General features: G+C 41.5%; 8 non-coding genes across 8 annotated transcripts; all 8 read left to right on the top strand.

Annotated features, from left to right (window-relative positions):
* The first annotated feature begins 1,046 nt into the window (after nt 1-1,046).
* LOC126093387 (U6 spliceosomal RNA) lies at nt 1,047-1,153 on the top strand. Its single transcript, XR_007521551.1, has one exon. It is a non-coding gene; the product is annotated as a U6 spliceosomal RNA (small nuclear RNA).
* A 2,766-nt stretch (nt 1,154-3,919) lies between these two features.
* On the top strand, nt 3,920-4,026 carry LOC126093388 (U6 spliceosomal RNA). Its single transcript, XR_007521552.1, has one exon. It is a non-coding gene; the product is annotated as a U6 spliceosomal RNA (small nuclear RNA).
* Nucleotides 4,027-6,785: 2,759 nt separating this feature from the next.
* On the top strand, nt 6,786-6,892 carry LOC126093389 (U6 spliceosomal RNA). The gene has a single exon (XR_007521553.1). It is a non-coding gene; the product is annotated as a U6 spliceosomal RNA (small nuclear RNA).
* A 2,759-nt stretch (nt 6,893-9,651) lies between these two features.
* Nucleotides 9,652-9,758, top strand: LOC126093390 (U6 spliceosomal RNA). Its single transcript, XR_007521554.1, has one exon. It is a non-coding gene; the product is annotated as a U6 spliceosomal RNA (small nuclear RNA).
* A 2,764-nt stretch (nt 9,759-12,522) lies between these two features.
* On the top strand, nt 12,523-12,629 carry LOC126093470 (U6 spliceosomal RNA). The gene has a single exon (XR_007521623.1). It is a non-coding gene; the product is annotated as a U6 spliceosomal RNA (small nuclear RNA).
* Nucleotides 12,630-15,397: 2,768 nt separating this feature from the next.
* On the top strand, nt 15,398-15,504 carry LOC126093391 (U6 spliceosomal RNA). Its single transcript, XR_007521555.1, has one exon. It is a non-coding gene; the product is annotated as a U6 spliceosomal RNA (small nuclear RNA).
* Nucleotides 15,505-18,272: 2,768 nt separating this feature from the next.
* LOC126093392 (U6 spliceosomal RNA) lies at nt 18,273-18,379 on the top strand. Its single transcript, XR_007521556.1, has one exon. It is a non-coding gene; the product is annotated as a U6 spliceosomal RNA (small nuclear RNA).
* A 2,769-nt stretch (nt 18,380-21,148) lies between these two features.
* LOC126093336 (U6 spliceosomal RNA) lies at nt 21,149-21,255 on the top strand. The gene has a single exon (XR_007521507.1). It is a non-coding gene; the product is annotated as a U6 spliceosomal RNA (small nuclear RNA).
* Nucleotides 21,256-22,656: the final 1,401 nt, after the last annotated feature.

Below are 22,656 nucleotides of genomic sequence, written 5' to 3' on the forward strand. Positions count from 1 at the left end.
GCACTAGCAATTCTTCCTGCAATAACAACATTCACCAAACTGGATTACATCTGATTGACATTTCCCAGGAACATAACTATAGCTACTAACACAATGCTAACCGGGTTTCTCCTACCACAAGTCCCCTCAATATTTTAGGCTCATTCACACATCTCCATCACAGTGTTTCACTGTTGTCAAGTAGACCTGCCCTGTGTAAACTTGGATCAACACAAATATATCACCTGGTATTGTACTGAAAACGGAACTATGTCCATCATTCCTCACACAACTCGCATTCACCCATCCATGCCCTAGTAATGACCTACACTGCTGTGTTTCAAAGTGTGCAATATGAATGCTGTTTTTAATGGTTCGTGAGGCTACTGTGTCTCTTCTTGCAGTCACAATTGTCTTCTGGCGCCATTGGATGAATAAGAGCATGCTTGGTGTCTGTGGAGTTACTCAATAATTTACATGGTCACAGACTGTGTCTTCTTGTGGTGTACTTGATGTGTGAGTTAAAAGTTGCCTTACATATGCGACTCTGTCATTAAATCGATTAGTATCATAAGAAAGTACCACTGCAAGAGTAATGAAATTTGTGTTAGCAGTGAAGACAGTTTCGCAAAAATATTCACTTGTTTTGAGAGTCTTGAAGACCTGCTACCAGCTCCAATCAGAGTCATTTATCCCACACATTAGAGAAGTGTGTTTCATAGGTATGCCTGTAAGACACTAAATTCGGGATGTAAGAACATGGCGTCAATAGGTGCCAACACGTCTTGCTGCCGCCTAGCGGCAGCTGTGTGAAGCTGCTGCTGCTCTGGGTGGATGCTGCGTGAGCAAGCGACTCTAAGATCTAAGTTTTACATCCAATACTGCCAAATAATACAGTTGACAGAGCTGCCACTTACTAATAACGACACCTCGCAGTAATTAATTGACAGATTAGCAGTCGGCAAGCCTTGTGTTCCTCGCCAGAGCTGCGTAAAGCTACGTCCAAGCCGAACCATGTTTGACGCGACGCCATAACTATATATACAATTTCAGAGGGCTCCTCGAATGTACTCGCTTCGGCGGTACATATACTAAAATTGGAACGATACAGAGAAGATTAGCATGGCCCCTGCGCAAGGATGACACGCAAAATCGTGAAGCGTTCCACATTTTTTTCGCAATCTCACTCTCTCATGTCTCACATCAGCTGCTAATACCCTCAGCCACCTACACAAGTTTCGCTTCATATCTGCACCCACTTGTCACAAACTATGCTCTCCATTTACGCAGTTCTCCTCCACTCTCTTTCATTCACAACAAAACATGATAAAACTGGCGATAAACCTATCCCTTACATCACCAATGCACATCTAAAACGTCACTCTAATAACAAGTCAGCAGGCACACCAAAACCACAACTACACTGACACAAGTACATGTCACTAGCACCCCTTCAGCTCATTGGCAAACCTGACACAAATCACAGCCAGTCTAAGCCTAAGATTAAGACTAAGCCTAGCACAGGCAAAAGCCTCTTCTCTTCCTCAGTATCACACTCAGCTGTCACAACATCTCTTCCTACTGTCTCAATCATGTCATTTCATAACACACACCTACTGCCACACACAACATTTGGAAACCTTACATCAACTTTACACAAGATAGCTGCATGTTCCAAATCTTTCTCACTCACATAGTTTCACTCAGACTACTGCTTAAATACACTCTAGTGCTCTAACATTAGCTTGCATTACCTAATATTTATTTTTCTCTAACGCCTACAAAGCTTCTGGTGCCTGTATGCCACTATCACATACTGTCTGCACACAGACCCACAACATTTATCTCTATTCATCTTCATGGCTGTAGCTGATGCCATAATTGTTTCAGCAGCATAAATAAACATGTGAAGGAAGATGTCTCTTTAATCATTAAGTGTGCAAGCTACCCCTTTACAGGAAGTTCATTTAACATTATGTTTCAAGTAACTTGCCTAGTGGCTTTGCTATCCAGCTGCAGCCCTCATAATACAGACTGCAGGTGACACCTCATCAGATTCTTAACTGAAGCACATCTGCCTGTGAAATAAGACACTGCCCGTCACCTAAAAACCAACTATTACAGCAAATCTGTGGTGAATCAGCATGTCATGTACAAATTTCGATGGTGTGACCCACAAAGTATTTTCCCACATGTCTGGCAATCAGCCACTACATATAGTTACCTAAATTAATTTCAAAAGTGTCAGCCAATGAATACCACAACATTGAAGTGTTTAGAAAGCAGACCAGTATGCTAATATTAACATATAACACTGTATGTTAATATTAGCATACTGGTCTGCTTTCTAAACACTTCAGTGTTGTGGTATTCATTAACTGACACCTTTGAAATTAATTTAGGTAACTATATGTAGTGGCTGATTGCCAGACATGTGGGAAAATACTTTGTGGGTCACACCAGTGAAATTTGTACATGACATGCTGCTTCACCACAGATTTGCTGTAATAGTTGGTTTTTAGGTGAAGGGCAGTGGCTCATTACACAGGCAGATATGCTTCAGTTAAGAATCTGGTGAGGTGTCACCTGCAGTGACAGCACTTTGAATCCCATCAATGTCATACAAGTCGATGCTGTTCATAATTGCAGCTGATGCACCTCTCATCCTGTGTCTAGGAGAAAGATTGGACAATCTCTGCATGCAATATTCATTATGTCACATACACAGAAGCTCTACCACATAAGCAGATACAGAGCCAGTCTAGACACAAAACACTAGCAAGCTTCAAGATTTTGGAATAGACAACAACATCACAAACCAGTTTGTCTCACATGACACCAATAGCTACTCAGTTGTTAACTGCTTTCAGATACTAAATCTATCACTCTTTGTTTTGCACTAGCAATTCTTCCTGCAATAACAACATTCACCAAACTGGATTACATCTGATTGACATTTCCCAGGAACATAACTATAGCTACTAACACAATGCTAACCTGGTTTCTCCTACCACAAGTCCCCTCAATATTTTAGGCTCATTCACACATCTCCATCACAGTGTTTCACTGTTGTCAAGTAGACCTGCCCTGTGTAAACTTGGATCAACACAAATATATCACCTGGTATTGTACTGAAAACGGAACTATGTCCATCATTCCTCACACAACTCGCATTCACCCATCCATGCCCTAGTAATGACCTACACTGCTGTGTTTCAAAGTGTGCAATATGAATGCTGTTTTTAATGGTTCGTGAGGCTACTGTGTCTCTTCTTGCAGTCACAATTGTCTTCTGGCGCCATTGGATGAATAAGAGCATGCTTGGTGTCTGTGGAGTTACTCAATAATTTACATGGTCACAGACTGTGTCTTCTTGTGGTGTACTTGATGTGTGAGTTAAAAGTTGCCTTACATATGCGACTCTGTCATTAAATCGATTAGTATCATAAGAAAGTACCACTGCAAGAGTAATGAAATTTGTGTTAGCAGTGAAGACAGTTTCGCAAAAATATTCACTTGTTTTGAGAGTCTTGAAGACCTGCTACCAGCTCCAATCAGAGTCATTTATCCCACACAAGAGAAGTGTGTTTCATAGGTATGCCTGTAAGACACTAAATTCGGGATGTAAGAACATGGCGTCAATAGGTGCCAACACGTCTTGCTGCCGCCTAGCGGCAGCTGTGTGAAGCTGCTGCTGCTCTGGGTGGATGCTGCGAGAGCAAGCGACTCTACGATCTAAGTTTTACATCCAATACTGCCAAATAATACAGTTGACAGAGCTGCCACTTACTAATAACGACACCTCGCAGTAATTAATTGACAGATTAGCACTCGGCAGGCCTTGTGTTCCTCGCCAGAGCTGCGTAAAGCTACGTCCAAGCCGAACCATGTTTGACGCGACGCCATAACTATATATGCAATTTCAGAGGGCTCCTCGAATGTACTCGCTTCGGCGGTACATATACTAAAATTGGAACGATACAGAGAAGATTAGCATGGCCCCTGCGCAAGGATGACACGCAAAATCGTGAAGCGTTCCACATTTTTTTCGCAATCTCACTCTCTCATGTCTCACATCAGCTGCTAATACCCTCAGCCACCTACACAAGTTTCGCTTCATATCTGCACCCACTTGTCACAAACTATGCTCTCCATTTACGCAGTTCTCCTCCACTCTCTTTCATTCACAACAAAACATGATAAAACTGGCGATAAACCTATCCCTTACATCACCAATGCACATCTAAAACGTCACTCTAATAACAAGTCAGCAAGCACACCAAAACCACAACTACACTGACACAAGTACATGTCACTAGCACCCCTTCAGCTCATTGGCAAACCTGACACAAATCACAGCCAGTCTAAGCCTAAGATTAAGACTAAGCCTAGCACAGGCAAAAGCCTCTTCTCTTCCTCAGTATCACACTCAGCTGTCACAACATCTCTTCCTACTGTCTCAATCATGTTATTTCATAACACACACCTACTGCCACACACAACATTTACATCAACTTTACACAAGATAGCTGCATGTTCCAAATCTTTCTCACTCACATAGTTTCACTCAGACTACTGCTTAAATACACTCTAGCACTCTAACATTAGCTTGCATTACCTAATATTTATTTTTCTCTAACGCCTACAAAGCTTCTGGTGCCTGTATGCCACTATCACATACTGTCTGCACACAGACCCACAACATTTATCTCTATTCATCTTCATGGCTGTAGCTGATGCCATAATTGTTTCAGCAGCATAAATAAACATGTGAAGGAAGATGTCTCTTTAATCATTAAGTGTGCAAGCTACCCCTTTACAGGAAGTTCATTTAACATTATGTTTCAAGTAACTTTCCTAGTGGCCTTGCTATCCAGCTGCAGCCCTCATAATACAGACTGCAGGTGACACCTCATCAGATTCTTAACTGAAGCACATCTGCCTGTGAAATAAGACACTGCCCGTCACCTAAAAACCAACTATTACAGCAAATCTGTGGTGAATCAGCATGTCATGTACAAATTTCGATGGTGTGACCCACAAAGTATTTTCCCACATGTCTGGCAATCAGCCACTACATATAGTTACCTAAATTAATTTCAAAAGTGTCAGCCAATGAATACCACAACATTGAAGTGTTTAGAAAGCAGACCAGTATGCTAATATCAACATATAACACTGTATGTTAATATTAGCATACTGGTCTGCTTTCTAAACACTTCAGTGTTGTGGTATTCATTAACTGACACCTTTGAAATTAATTTAGGTAACTATATGTAGTGGCTGATTGCCAGACATGTGGGAAAATACTTTGTGGGTCACACCAGTGAAATTTGTACATGACATGCTGCTTCACCACAGATTTGCTGTAATAGTTGGTTTTTAGGTGAAGGGCAGTGGCTCATTACACAGGCAGATATGCTTCAGTTAAGAATCTGGTGAGGTGTCACCTGCAGTGACAGCACTTTGAATCCCATCAATGTCATACAAGTCGATGCTGTTCATAATTGCAGCTGATGCACCTCTCATCCTGTGTCTAGGAGAAAGATTGGACAATCTCTGCATGCAATATTCATTATGTCACATACACAGAAGCTCTACCACATAAGCAGATACAGAGCCAGTCTGGACACAAAACACTAGCAAGCTTCAAGATTTTGGAATAGACAACAACATCACAAACCAGTTTGTCTCACATGACACCAATAGCTACTCAGTTGTTAACTGCTTTCAGATACTAAATCTATCACTCTTTGTTTTGCACTAGCAATTCTTCCTGCAATAACAACATTCACCAAACTGGATTACATCTGATTGACATTTCCCAGGAACATAACTATAGCTACTAACACAATGCTAACCGGGTTTCTCCTACCACAAGTCCCCTCAATATTTTAGGCTCATTCACACATCTCCATCACAGTGTTTCACTGTTGTCAAGTAGACCTGCCCTGTGTAAACTTGGATCAACACAAATATATCACCTGGTATTGTACTGAAAACGGAACTATGTCCATCATTCCTCACACAACTCGCATTCACCCATCCATGCCCTAGTAATGACCTACACTGCTGTGTTTCAAAGTGTGCAATATGAATGCTGTTTTTAATGGTTCGTGAGGCTACTGTGTCTCTTCTTGCAGTCACAATTGTCTTCTGGCGCCATTGGATGAATAAGAGCATGCTTGGTGTCTGTGGAGTTACTCAATAATTTACATGGTCACAGACTGTGTCTTCTTGTGGTGTACTTGATGTGTGAGTTAAAAGTTGCCTTACATATGCGACTCTGTCATTAAATCGATTAGTATCATAAGAAAGTACCACTGCAAGAGTAATGAAATTTGTGTTAGCAGTGAAGACAGTTTCGCAAAAATATTCACTTGTTTTGAGAGTCTTGAAGACCTGCTACCAGCTCCAATCAGAGTCATTTATCCCACACATTAGAGAAGTGTGTTTCATAGGTATGCCTGTAAGACACTAAATTCGGGATGTAAGAACATGGCGTCAATAGGTGCCAACACGTCTTGCTGCCGCCTAGCGGCAGCTGTGTGAAGCTGCTGCTGCTCTGGGTGGATGCTGCGAGAGCAAGCGACTCTACGATCTAAGTTTTACATCCAATACTGCCAAATAATACAGTTGACAGAGCTGCCACTTACTAATAACGACACCTCGCAGTAATTAATTGACAGATTAGCACTCGGCAGGCCTTGTGTTCCTCGCCAGAGCTGCGTAAAGCTACGTCCAAGCCGAACCATGTTTGACGCGACGCCATAACTATATATGCAATTTCAGAGGGCTCCTCGAATGTACTCGCTTCGGCGGTACATATACTAAAATTGGAACGATACAGAGAAGATTAGCATGGCCCCTGCGCAAGGATGACACGCAAAATCGTGAAGCGTTCCACATTTTTTTCGCAATCTCACTCTCTCATGTCTCACATCAGCTGCTAATACCCTCAGCCACCTACACAAGTTTCGCTTCATATCTGCACCCACTTGTCACAAACTATGCTCTCCATTTACGCAGTTCTCCTCCACTCTCTTTCATTCACAACAAAACATGATAAAACTGGCGATAAACCTATCCCTTACATCACCAATGCACATCTAAAACGTCACTCTAATAACAAGTCAGCAAGCACACCAAAACCACAACTACACTGACACAAGTACATGTCACTAGCACCCCTTCAGCTCATTGGCAAACCTGACACAAATCACAGCCAGTCTAAGCCTAAGATTAAGACTAAGCCTAGCACAGGCAAAAGCCTCTTCTCTTCCTCAGTATCACACTCAGCTGTCACAACATCTCTTCCTACTGACTCAATCATGTTATTTCATAACACACACCTACTGCCACACACAACATTTACATCAACTTTACACAAGATAGCTGCATGTTCCAAATCTTTCTCACTCACATAGTTTCACTCAGACTACTGCTTAAATACACTCTAGCACTCTAACATTAGCTTGCATTACCTAATATTTATTTTTCTCTAACGCCTACAAAGCTTCTGGTGCCTGTATGCCACTATCACATACTGTCTGCACACAGACCCACAACATTTATCTCTATTCATCTTCATGGCTGTAGCTGATGCCATAATTGTTTCAGCAGCATAAATAAACATGTGAAGGAAGATGTCTCTTTAATCATTAAGTGTGCAAGCTACCCCTTTACAGGAAGTTCATTTAACATTATGTTTCAAGTAACTTTCCTAGTGGCCTTGCTATCCAGCTGCAGCCCTCATAATACAGACTGCAGGTGACACCTCATCAGATTCTTAACTGAAGCACATCTGCCTGTGAAATAAGACACTGCCCGTCACCTAAAAACCAACTATTACAGCAAATCTGTGGTGAATCAGCATGTCATGTACAAATTTCGATGGTGTGACCCACAAAGTATTTTCCCACATGTCTGGCAATCAGCCACTACATATAGTTACCTAAATTAATTTCAAAAGTGTCAGCCAATGAATACCACAACATTGAAGTGTTTAGAAAGCAGACCAGTATGCTAATATCAACATATAACACTGTATGTTAATATTAGCATACTGGTCTGCTTTCTAAACACTTCAGTGTTGTGGTATTCATTAACTGACACCTTTGAAATTAATTTAGGTAACTATATGTAGTGGCTGATTGCCAGACATGTGGGAAAATACTTTGTGGGTCACACCAGTGAAATTTGTACATGACATGCTGCTTCACCACAGATTTGCTGTAATAGTTGGTTTTTAGGTGAAGGGCAGTGGCTCATTACACAGGCAGATATGCTTCAGTTAAGAATCTGGTGAGGTGTCACCTGCAGTGACAGCACTTTGAATCCCATCAATGTCATACAAGTCGATGCTGTTCATAATTGCAGCTGATGCACCTCTCATCCTGTGTCTAGGAGAAAGATTGGACAATCTCTGCATGCAATATTCATTATGTCACATACACAGAAGCTCTACCACATAAGCAGATACAGAGCCAGTCTGGACACAAAACACTAGCAAGCTTCAAGATTTTGGAATAGACAACAACATCACAAACCAGTTTGTCTCACATGACACCAATAGCTACTCAGTTGTTAACTGCTTTCAGATACTAAATCTATCACTCTTTGTTTTGCACTAGCAATTCTTCCTGCAATAACAACATTCACCAAACTGGATTACATCTGATTGACATTTCCCAGGAACATAACTATAGCTACTAACACAATGCTAACCGGGTTTCTCCTACCACAAGTCCCCTCAATATTTTAGGCTCATTCACACATCTCCATCACAGTGTTTCACTGTTGTCAAGTAGACCTGCCCTGTGTAAACTTGGATCAACACAAATATATCACCTGGTATTGTACTGAAAACGGAACTATGTCCATCATTCCTCACACAACTCGCATTCACCCATCCATGCCCTAGTAATGACCTACACTGCTGTGTTTCAAAGTGTGCAATATGAATGCTGTTTTTAATGGTTCGTGAGGCTACTGTGTCTCTTCTTGCAGTCACAATTGTCTTCTGGCGCCATTGGATGAATAAGAGCATGCTTGGTGTCTGTGGAGTTACTCAATAATTTACATGGTCACAGACTGTGTCTTCTTGTGGTGTACTTGATGTGTGAGTTAAAAGTTGCCTTACATATGCGACTCTGTCATTAAATCGATTAGTATCATAAGAAAGTACCACTGCAAGAGTAATGAAATTTGTGTTAGCAGTGAAGACAGTTTCGCAAAAATATTCACTTGTTTTGAGAGTCTTGAAGACCTGCTACCAGCTCCAATCAGAGTCATTTATCCCACACATTAGAGAAGTGTGTTTCATAGGTATGCCTGTAAGACACTAAATTCGGGATGTAAGAACATGGCGTCAATAGGTGCCAACACGTCTTGCTGCCGCCTAGCGGCAGCTGTGTGAAGCTGCTGCTGCTCTGGGTGGATGCTGCGAGAGCAAGCGACTCTACGATCTAAGTTTTACATCCAATACTGCCAAATAATACAGTTGACAGAGCTGCCACTTACTAATAACGACACCTCGCAGTAATTAATTGACAGATTAGCACTCGGCAGGCCTTGTGTTCCTCGCCAGAGCTGCGTAAAGCTACGTCCAAGCCGAACCATGTTTGACGCGACGCCATAACTATATATACAATTTCAGAGGGCTCCTCGAATGTACTCGCTTCGGCGGTACATATACTAAAATTGGAACGATACAGAGAAGATTAGCATGGCCCCTGCGCAAGGATGACACGCAAAATCGTGAAGCGTTCCACATTTTTTTCGCAATCTCACTCTCTCATGTCTCACATCAGCTGCTAATACCCTCAGCCACCTACACAAGTTTCGCTTCATATCTGCACCCACTTGTCACAAACTATGCTCTCCATTTACGCAGTTCTCCTCCACTCTCTTTCATTCACAACAAAACATGATAAAACTGGCGATAAACCTATCCTTTACATCACCAATGCACATCTAAAACGTCACTCTAATAACAAGTCAGCAAGCACACCAAAACCACAACTACACTGACACAAGTACATGTCACTAGCACCCCTTCAGCTCATTGGCAAACCTGACACAAATCACAGCCAGTCTAAGCCTAAGATTAAGACTAAGCCTAGCACAGGCAAAAGCCTCTTCTCTTCCTCAGTATCACACTCAGCTGTCACAACATCTCTTCCTACTGTCTCAATCATGTTATTTCATAACACACACCTACTGCCACACACAACATTTACATCAACTTTACACAAGATAGCTGCATGTTCCAAATCTTTCTCACTCACATAGTTTCACTCAGACTACTGCTTAAATACACTCTAGCGCTCTAACATTAGCTTGCATTACCTAATATTTATTTTTCTCTAACGCCTACAAAGCTTCTGGTGCCTGTATGCCACTATCACATACTGTCTGCACACAGACCCACAACATTTATCTCTATTCATCTTCATGGCTGTAGCTGATGCCATAATTGTTTCAGCAGCATAAATAAACATGTGAAGGAAGATGTCTCTTTAATCATTAAGTGTGCAAGCTACCCCTTTACAGGAAGTTCATTTAACATTATGTTTCAAGTAACTTTCCTAGTGGCCTTGCTATCCAGCTGCAGCCCTCATAATACAGACTGCAGGTGACACCTCATCAGATTCTTAACTGAAGCACATCTGCCTGTGAAATAAGACACTGCCCGTCACCTAAAAACCAACTATTACAGCAAATCTGTGGTGAATCAGCATGTCATGTACAAATTTCGATGGTGTGACCCACAAAGTATTTTCCCACATGTCTGGCAATCAGCCACTACATATAGTTACCTAAATTAATTTCAAAAGTGTCAGCCAATGAATACCACAACATTGAAGTGTTCAGAAAGCAGACCAGTATGCTAATATTAACATATAACACTGAATGTTAATATTAGTATACTGGTCTGCTTTCTAAACACTTCACTTCAGTGTTGTGGTATTCATTAACTGACACCTTTGAAATTAATTTAGGTAACTATATGTAGTGGCTGATTGCCAGACATGTGGGAAAATACTTTGTGGGTCACACCAGTGAAATTTGTACATGACATGCTGCTTCACCACAGATTTGCTGTAATAGTTGGTTTTTAGGTGAAGGGCAGTGGCTCATTACACAGGCAGATATGCTTCAGTTAAGAATCTGGTGAGGTGTCACCTGCAGTGACAGCACTTTGAATCCCATCAATGTCATACAAGTCGATGCTGTTCATAATTGCAGCTGATGCACCTCTCATCCTGTGTCTAGGAGAAAGATTGGACAATCTCTGCATGCAATATTCATTATGTCACATACACAGAAGCTCTACCACATAAGCAGATACAGAGCCAGTCTAGACACAAAACACTAGCAAGCTTCAAGATTTTGGAATAGACAACAACATCACAAACCAGTTTGTCTCACATGACACCAATAGCTACTCAGTTGTTAACTGCTTTCAGATACTAAATCTATCACACTTTGTTTTGCACTAGCAATTCTTCCTGCAATAACAACATTCACCAAACTGGATTACATCTGATTGACATTTCCCAGAAACATAACTATAGCTACTAACACAATGCTAACCTGGTTTCTCCTACCACAAGTCCCCTCAATATTTTAGGCTCATTCACACATCTCCATCACAGTGTTTCACTGTTGTCAAGTAGACCTGCCCTGTGTAAACTTGGATCAACACAAATATATCACCTGGTATTGTACTGAAAACGGAACTATGTCCATCATTCCTCACACAACTCGCATTCACCCATCCATGCCCTAGTAATGACCTACACTGCTGTGTTTCAAAGTGTGCAATATGACTGCTGTTTTTAATGGTTCGTGAGGCTACTGTGTCTCTTGTTGCAGTCACAATTGTCATCTGGCGCCATTGGATGAATAGGACCATGCTTGGTGTCTGTGGAGTTACTCAATAATTTACATGGTCACAGACTGTGTCTTCTTGTGGTGTACTTGATGTGTGAGTTAAAAGTTGCCTTACATATGCGACTCTGTCATTAAATCGATTAGTATCATAAGAAAGTACCACTGCAAGAGTAATGAAATTTGTGTTAGCAGTGAAGACAGTTTCGCAAAAATATTCACTTGTTTTGAGAGTCTTGAAGACCTGCTACCAGCTCCAATCAGAGTCATTTATCCCACACATTAGAGAAGTGTGTTTCATAGGTATGCCTGTAAGACACTAAATTCGGGATGTAAGAACATGGCGTCAATAGGTGCCAACACGTCTTGCTGCCGCCTAGCGGCAGCTGTGTGAAGCTGCTGCTGCTCTGGGTGGATGCTGCGAGAGCAAGCGACTCTACGATCTAAGTTTTACATCCAATACTGCCAAATAATACAGTTGACAGAGCTGCCACTTACTAATAACGACACCTCGCAGTAATTAATTGACAGATTAGCACTCGGCAGGCCTTGTGTTCCTCGCCAGAGCTGCGTAAAGCTACGTCCAAGCCGAACCATGTTTGACGCGACGCCATAACTATATATACAATTTCAGAGGGCTCCTCGAATGTACTCGCTTCGGCGGTACATATACTAAAATTGGAACGATACAGAGAAGATTAGCATGGCCCCTGCGCAAGGATGACACGCAAAATCGTGAAGCGTTCCACATTTATTTCGCAATCTCACTCTCTCATGTCTCACATCAGCTGCTAATACCCTCAGCCACCTACACAAGTTTCGCTTCATATCTGCACCCACTTGTCACAAACTATGCTCTCCATTCACGCAGTTCTCCTCCACTCTCTTTCATTCAAAACAGAACATGATAAAACTGGCGATAAACCTATCCCTTACATCACCAATGCACATCTAAAACGTCACTCTAATAACAAGTCAGCAAGCACACCAAAACCACAACTACACTGACACAAGTACATGTCACTAGCACCCCTTCAGCTCATTGGCAAACCTGACACAAATCACAGCCAGTCTAAGCCTAAGATTAAGACTAAGCCTAGCACAGGCAAAAGCCTCTTCTCTTCCTCAGTATCACACTCAGCTGTCACAACATCTCTTCCTACTGTCTCAATCATGTCATTTCATAACACACACCTACTGCCACACACAACATTTGGAAACCTTACATCAACTTTACACAAGATAGCTGCATGTTCCAAATCTTTCTCACTCACATAGTTTCACTCAGACTACTGCTTAAATACACTCTAGCGCTCTAACATTAGCTTGCATTACCTAATATTTATTTTTCTCTAACGCCTACAAAGCTTCTGGTGCCTGTATGCCACTATCACATACTGTCTGCACACAGACCCACAACATTTATCTCTATTCATCTTCATGGCTGTAGCTGATGCCATAATTGTTTCAGCAGCATAAATAAACATGTGAAGGAAGATGTCTCTTTAATCATTAAGTGTGCAAGCTACCCCTTTACAGGAAGTTCATTTAACATTATGTTTCAAGTAACTTTCCTAGTGGCCTTGCTATCCAGCTGCAGCCCTCATAATACAGACTGCAGGTGACACCTCATCAGATTCTTAACTGAAGCACATCTGCCTGTGAAATAAGACACTGCCCGTCACCTAAAAACCAACTATTACAGCAAATCTGTGGTGAATCAGCATGTCATGTACAAATTTCGATGGTGTGACCCACAAAGTATTTTCCCACATGTCTGGCAATCAGCCACTACATATAGTTACCTAAATTAATTTCAAAAGTGTCAGCCAATGAATACCACAACATTGAAGTGTTTAGAAAGCAGACCAGTATGCTAATATTAACATATAACACTGTATGTTAATATTAGCATACTGGTCTGCTTTCTAAACACTTCAGTGTTGTGGTATTCATTAACTGACACCTTTGAAATTAATTTAGGTAACTATATGTAGTGGCTGATTGCCAGACATGTGGGAAAATACTTTGTGGGTCACACCAGTGAAATTTGTACATGACATGCTGCTTCACCACAGAGTTGCTGTAATAGTTGGTTTTTAGGTGAAGGGCAGTGGCTCATTACACAGGCAGATATGCTTCAGTTAAGAATCTGGTGAGGTGTCACCTGCAGTGACAGCACTTTGAATCCTATCAATGTCATACAAGTCGATGCTGTTCATAATTGCAGCTGATGCACCTCTCATCCTGTGTCTAGGAGAAAGATTGGACAATCTCTGCATGCAATATTCATTATGTCACATACACAGAAGCTCTACCACATAAGCAGATACAGAGCCAGTCTAGACACAAAACACTAGCAAGCTTCAAGATTTTGGAATAGACAACAACATCACAAACCAGTTTGTCTCACATGACACCAATAGCTACTCAGTTGTTAACTGCTTTCAGATACTAAATCTATCACTCTTTGTTTTGCACTAGCAATTCTTCCTGCAATAACAACATTCACCAAACTGGATTACATCTGATTGACATTTCCCAGGAACATAACTATAGCTACTAACACAATGCTAACCTGGTTTCTCCTACCACAAGTCCCCTCAATATTTTAGGCTCATTCACACATCTCCATCACAGTGTTTCACTGTTGTCAAGTAGACCTGCCCTGTGTAAACTTGGATCAACACAAATATATCACCTGGTATTGTACTGAAAACGGAACTATGTCCATCATTCCTCACACAACTCGCATTTACCCATCCATGCCCTAGTAATGACCTACACTGCTGTGTTTCAAAGTGTGCAATATGAATGCTGTTTTTAATGGTTCGTGAGGCTACTGTGTCTCTTGTTGCAGTCACAATTGTCTTCTGGCGCCATTGGATGAATAGGACCATGCTTGGTGTCTGTGGAGTTACTCAATAATTTACATGGTCACAGACTGTGTCTTCTTGTGGTGTACTTGATGTGTGAGTTAAAAGTTGCCTTACATATGCGACTCTGTCATTAAATCGATTAGTATCATAAGAAAGTACCACTGCAAGAGTAATGAAATTTGTGTTAGCAGTGAAGACAGTTTCGCAAAAATATTCACTTGTTTTGAGAGTCTTGAAGACCTGCTACCAGCTCCAATCAGAGTCATTTATCCCACACATTAGAGAAGTGTGTTTCATAGGTATGCCTGTAAGACACTAAATTCGGGATGTAAGAACATGGCGTCAATAGGTGCCAACACGTCTTGCTGCCGCCTAGCGGCAGCTGTGTGAAGCTGCTGCTGCTCTGGGTGGATGCTGCGAGAGCAAGCGACTCTACGATCTAAGTTTTACATCCAATACTGCCAAATAATACAGTTGACAGAGCTGCCACTTACTAATAACGACACCTCGCAGTAATTAATTGACAGATTAGCACTCGGCAGGCCTTGTGTTCCTCGCCAGAGCTGCGTAAAGCTACGTCCAAGCCGAACCATGTTTGACGCGACGCCATAACTATATATACAATTTCAGAGGGCTCCTCGAATGTACTCGCTTCGGCGGTACATATACTAAAATTGGAACGATACAGAGAAGATTAGCATGGCCCCTGCGCAAGGATGACACGCAAAATCGTGAAGCGTTCCACATTTTTTTCGCAATCTCACTCTCTCATGTCTCACATCAGCTGCTAATACCCTCAGCCACCTACACAAGTTTCGCTTCATATCTGCACCCACTTGTCACAAACTATGCTCTCCATTCACGCAGTTCTCCTCCACTCTCTTTCATTCAAAACAGAACATGATAAAACTGGCGATAAACCTATCACTTACATCACCAATGCACATCTAAAACGTCACTCTAATAACAAGTCAGCAAGCACACCAAAACCACAACTACACTGACACAAGTACATGTCACTAGCACCCCTTCAGCTCATTGGCAAACCTGACACAAATCACAGCCAGTCTAAGCCTAAGATTAAGACTAAGCCTAGCACAGGCAAAAGCCTCTTCTCTTCCTCAGTATCACACTCAGCTGTCACAACATCTCTTCCTACTGTCTCAATCATGTCATTTCATAACACACACCTACTGCCACACACAACATTTGGAAACCTTACATCAACTTTACACAAGATAGCTGCATGTTCCAAATCTTTCTCACTCACATAGTTTCACTCAGACTACTGCTTAAATACACTCTAGCGCTCTAACATTAGCTTGCATTACCTAATATTTATTTTTCTCTAACGCCTACAAAGCTTCTGGTGCCTGTATGCCACTATCACATACTGTCTGCACACAGACCCACAACATTTATCTCTATTCATCTTCATGGCTGTAGCTGATGCCATAATTGTTTCAGCAGCATAAATAAACATGTGAAGGAAGATGTCTCTTTAATCATTAAGTGTGCAAGCTACCCCTTTACAGGAAGTTCATTTAACATTATGTTTCAAGTAACTTTCCTAGTGGCCTTGCTATCCAGCTGCAGCCCTCATAATACAGACTGCAGGTGACACCTCATCAGATTCTTAACTGAAGCACATCTGCCTGTGAAATAAGACACTGCCCGTCACCTAAAAACCAACTATTACAGCAAATCTGTGGTGAATCAGCATGTCATGTACAAATTTCGATGGTGTGACCCACAAAGTATTTTCCCACATGTCTGGCAATCAGCCACTACATATAGTTACCTAAATTAATTTCAAAAGTGTCAGCCAATGAATACCACAACATTGAAGTGTTTAGAAAGCAGACCAGTATGCTAATATTAACATATAACACTGTATGTTAATATTAGCATACTGGTCTGCTTTCTAAACACTTCAGTGTTGTGGTATTCATTAACTGACACCTTTGAAATTAATTTAGGTAACTATATGTAGTGGCTGATTGCCAGACATGTGGGAAAATACTTTGTGGGTCACACCAGTGAAATTTGTACATGACATGCTGCTTCACCACAGAGTTGCTGTAATAGTTGGTTTTTAGGTGAAGGGCAGTGGCTCATTACACAGGCAGATATGCTTCAGTTAAGAATCTGGTGAGGTGTCACCTGCAGTGACAGCACTTTGAATCCTATCAATGTCATACAAGTCGATGCTGTTCATAATTGCAGCTGATGCACCTCTCATCCTGTGTCTAGGAGAAAGATTGGACAATCTCTGCATGCAATATTCATTATGTCACATACACAGAAGCTCTACCACATAAGCAGATACAGAGCCAGTCTAGACACAAAACACTAGCAAGCTTCAAGATTTTGGAATAGACAACAACATCACAAACCAGTTTGTCTCACATGACACCAATAGCTACTCAGTTGTTAACTGCTTTCAGATACTAAATCTATCACTCTTTGTTTTGCACTAGCAATTCTTCCTGCAATAACAACATTCACCAAACTGGATTACATCTGATTGACATTTCCCAGGAACATAACTATAGCTACTAACACAATGCTAACCTGGTTTCTCCTACCACAAGTCCCCTCAATATTTTAGGCTCATTCACACATCTCCATCACAGTGTTTCACTGTTGTCAAGTAGACCTGCCCTGTGTAAACTTGGATCAACACAAATATATCACCTGGTATTGTACTGAAAACGGAACTATGTCCATCATTCCTCACACAACTCGCATTTACCCATCCATGCCCTAGTAATGACCTACACTGCTGTGTTTCAAAGTGTGCAATATGAATGCTGTTTTTAATGGTTCGTGAGGCTACTGTGTCTCTTGTTGCAGTCACAATTGTCTTCTGGCGCCATTGGATGAATAGGACCATGCTTGGTGTCTGTGGAGTTACTCAATAATTTACATGGTCACAGACTGTGTCTTCTTGTGGTGTACTTGATGTGTGAGTTAAAAGTTGCCTTACATATGCGACTCTGTCATTAAATCGATTAGTATCATAAGAAAGTACCACTGCAAGAGTAATGAAATTTGTGTTAGCAGTGAAGACAGTTTCGCAAAAATATTCACTTGTTTTGAGAGTCTTGAAGACCTGCTACCAGCTCCAATCAGAGTCATTTATCCCACACATTAGAGAAGTGTGTTTCATAGGTATGCCTGTAAGACACTAAATTCGGGATGTAAGAACATGGCGTCAATAGGTGCCAACACGTCTTGCTGCCGCCTAGCGGCAGCTGTGTGAAGCTGCTGCTGCTCTGGGTGGATGCTGCGAGAGCAAGCGACTCTACGATCTAAGTTTTACATCCAATACTGCCAAATAATACAGTTGACAGAGCTGCCACTTACTAATAACGACACCTCGCAGTAATTAATTGACAGATTAGCACTCGGCAGGCCTTGTGTTCCTCGCCAGAGCTGCGTAAAGCTACGTCCTAGCCGAACCATGTTTGACGCGACGCCATAACGATATATACAATTTCAGAGGGCTCCTCGAATGTACTCGCTTCGGCGGTACATATACTAAAATTGGAACGATACAGAGAAGATTAGCATGGCCCCTGCGCAAGGATGACACGCAAAATCGTGAAGCGTTCCACATTTTTTTTCGCAATCTCACTCTCTCATGTCTCACATCAGCTGCTAATACCCTCAGCCACCTACACAAGTTTCGCTTCATATCTGCACCCACTTGTCACAAACTATGCTCTCCATTTACGCAGTTCTCCTCCACTCTCTTTCATTCACAACAGAACATGATAAAACTGGCGATAAACCTATCCCTTACATCACCAATGCACATCTAAAACGTCACTCTAATAACAAGTCAGCAAGCACACCAAAACCACAACTACACTGACACAAGTACATGTCACTAGCACCCCTTCAGCTCATTGGCAAACCTGACACAAATCACAGCCAGTCTAAGCCTAAGATTAAGACTAAGCCTAGCACAGGCAAAAGCCTCTTCTCTTCCTCAGTATCACACTCAGCTGTCACAACATCTCTTCCTACTGTCTCAATCATGTCATTTCATAACACACACCTACTGCCACACACAACATTTGGAAACCTTACATCAACTTTACACAAGATAGCTGCATGTTCCAAATCTTTCTCACTCACATAGTTTCACTCAGACTACTGCTTAAATACACTCTAGCGCTCTAACATTAGCTTGCATTACCTAATATTTATTTTTCTCTAACGCCTACAAAGCTTCTGGTGCCTGTATGCCACTATCACATACTGTCTGCACACAGACCCACAACATTTATCTCTATTCATCTTCATGGCTGTAGCTGATGCCATAATTGTTTCAGCAGCATAAATAAACATGTGAAGGAAGATGTCTCTTTAATCATTAAGTGTGCAAGCTACCCCTTTACAGGAAGTTCATTTAACATTATGTTTCAAGTAACTTTCCTAGTGGCCTTGCTATCCAGCTGCAGCCCTCATAATACAGACTGCAGGTGACACCTCATCAGATTCTTAACTGAAGCACATCTGCCTGTGAAATAAGACACTGCCCGTCACCTAAAAACCAACTATTACAGCAAATCTGTGGTGAATCAGCATGTCATGTACAAATTTCGATGGTGTGACCCACAAAGTATTTTCCCACATGTCTGGCAATCAGCCACTACATATAGTTACCTAAATTAATTTCAAAAGTGTCAGCCAATGAATACCACAACATTGAAGTGTTTAGAAAGCAGACCAGTATGCTAATATTAACATATAACACTGTATGTTAATATTAGCATACTGGTCTGCTTTCTAAAGACTTCAGTGTTGTGGTATTCATTAACTAACACCTTTGAAATTAATTTAGGTAACTATATGTAGTGGCTGATTGCCAGACATGTGGGAAAATACTTTGTGGGTCACACCAGTGAAATTTGTACATGACATGCTGCTTCACCACAGATTTGCTGTAATAGTTGGTTTTTAGGTGAAGGGCAGTGGCTCATTACACAGGCAGATATGCTTCAGTTAAGAATCTGGTGAGGTGTCACCTGCAGTGACAGCACTTTGAATCCCATCAATGTCATACAAGTCGATGCTGTTCATAATTGCAGCTGATGCACCTCTCATCCTGTGTCTAGGAGAAAGATTGGACAATCTCTGCATGCAATATTCATTATGTCACATACACAGAAGCTCTACCACACAAGCAGATACAGAGCCAGTCAAGACACAAAACACTAGCAAGCTTCAAGATTTTGGAATAGACAACAACATCACAAACCAGTTTGTCTCACATGACACCAATAGCTACTCAGTTGTTAACTGCTTTCAGATACTAAATCTATCACACTTTGTTTTGCACTAGCAATTCTTCCTGCAATAACAACATTCACCAAACTGGATTACATCTGATTGACATTTCCCAGGAACATAACTATAGCTACTAACACAATGCTAACCTGGTTTCTCCTACCACAAGTCCCCTCAATATTTTAGGCTCATTCACACATCTCCATCACAGTGTTTCACTGTTGTCAAGTAGACCTGCCCTGTGTAAACTTGGATCAACACAAATATATCACCTGGTATTGTACTGAAAACGGAACTATGTCCATCATTCCTCACACAACTCGCATTCACCCATCCATGCCCTAGTAATGACCTACACTGCTGTGTTTCAAAGTGTGCAATATGAATGCTGTTTTTAATGGTTCGTGAGGCTACTGTGTCTCTTGTTGCAGTCACAATTGTCTTCTGGCGCCATTGGATGAATAGGACCATGCTTGGTGTCTGTGGAGTTACTCAATAATTTACATGGTCAGAGACTGTGTCTTCTTGTGGTGTACTTGATGTGTGAGTTAAAAGTTGCCTTACATATGCGACTCTGTCATTAAATCGATTAGTATCATAAGAAAGTACCACTGCAAGAGTAATGAAATTTGTGTTAGCAGTGAAGACAGTTTCGCAAAAATATTCACTTGTTTTGAGAGTCTTGAAGACCTGCTACCAGCTCCAATCAGAGTCATTTATCCCACACATTAGAGAAGTGTGTTTCATAGGTATGCCTGTAAGACACTAAATTCGGGATGTAAGAACATGGCGTCAATAGGTGCCAACACGTCTTGCTGCCGCCTAGCGGCAGCTGTGTGAAGCTGCTGCTGCTCTGGGTGGATGCTGCGAGAGCAAGCGACTCTACGATCTAAGTTTTACATCCAATACTGCCAAATAATACAGTTGACAGAGCTGCCACTTACTAATAACGACACCTCGCAGTAATTAATTGACAGATTAGCACTCGGCAGGCCTTGTGTTCCTCGCCAGAGCTGCGTAAAGCTACGTCCAAGCCGAACCATGTTTGACGCGACGCCATAACTATATATACAGTTTCAGAGGGCTCCTCGAATGTACTCGCTTCGGCGGTACATATACTAAAATTGGAACGATACAGAGAAGATTAGCATGGCCCCTGCACAAGGATGACACGCAAAATCGTGAAGCGTTCCACATTTTTTTCGCAATCTCACTCTCTCATGTCTCACATCAGCTGCTAATACCCTCAGCCACCTACACAAGTTTCGCTTCATATCTGCACCCACTTGTCACAAACTATGCTCTCCATTTACGCAGTTCTCCTCCACTCTCTTTCATTCACAACAGAACATGATAAAACTGGCGATAAACCTATCCCTTACATCACCAATGCACATCTAAAACGTCACTCTAATAACAAGTCAGCAAGCACACCAAAACCACAACTACACTGACACAAGTACATGTCACTAGCACCCCTTCAGCTCATTGGCAAACCTGACACAAATCACAGCCAGTCTAAGCCTAAGATTAAGACTAAGCCTAGCACAGGCAAAAGCCTCTTCTCTTCCTCAGTATCACACTCAGCTGTCACAACATCTCTTCCTACTGTCTCAATCATGTCATTTCATAACACACACCTACTGCCACACACAACATTTGGAAACCTTACATCAACTTTACACAAGATAGCTGCATGTTCCAAATCTTTCTCACTCACATAGTTTCACTCAGACTACTGCTTAAATACACTCTAGCGCTCTAACATTAGCTTGCATTACCTAATATTTATTTTTCTCTAACGCCTACAAAGCTTCTGGTGCCTGTATGCCACTATCACATACTGTCTGCACACAGACCCACAACATTTATCTCTATTCATCTTCATGGCTGTAGCTGATGCCATAATTGTTTCAGCAGCATAAATAAACATGTGAAGGAAGATGTCTCTTTAATCATTAAGTGTGCAAGCTACCCCTTTACAGGAAGTTCATTTAACATTATGTTTCAAGTAACTTTCCTAGTGGCCTTGCTATCCAGCTGCAGCCCTCATAATACAGACTGCAGGTGACACCTCATCAGATTCTTAACTGAAGCACATCTGCCTGTGAAATAAGACACTGCCCGTCACCTAAAAACCAACTATTACAGAAAATCTGTGGTGAATCAGCATGTCATGTACAAATTTCGATGGTGTGACCCACAAAGTATTTTCCCACATGTCTGGCAATCAGCCACTACATATAGTTACCTAAATTAATTTCAAAAGTATCAGCCAATGAATACCACAACATTGAAGTGTTTAGAAAGCAGACCAGTATGCTAATATTAACATATAACACTGTATGTTAATATTAGCATACTGGTCTGCTTTCTAAAGACTTCAGTGTTGTGGTATTCATTAACTAACACCTTTGAAATTAATTTAGGTAACTATATGTAGTGGCTGATTGCCAGACATGTGGGAAAATACTTTGTGGGTCACACCAGTGAAATTTGTACATGACATGCTGCTTCACCACAGATTTGCTGTAATAGTTGGTTTTTAGGTGAAGGGCAGTGGCTCATTACACAGGCAGATATGCTTCAGTTAAGAATCTGG

The sequence above is a fragment of the Schistocerca cancellata genome, chromosome 7 (genome assembly GCF_023864275.1).
Source record: "Schistocerca cancellata isolate TAMUIC-IGC-003103 chromosome 7, iqSchCanc2.1, whole genome shotgun sequence".
Lineage (NCBI taxonomy): Eukaryota > Metazoa > Arthropoda > Insecta > Orthoptera > Acrididae > Schistocerca > Schistocerca cancellata.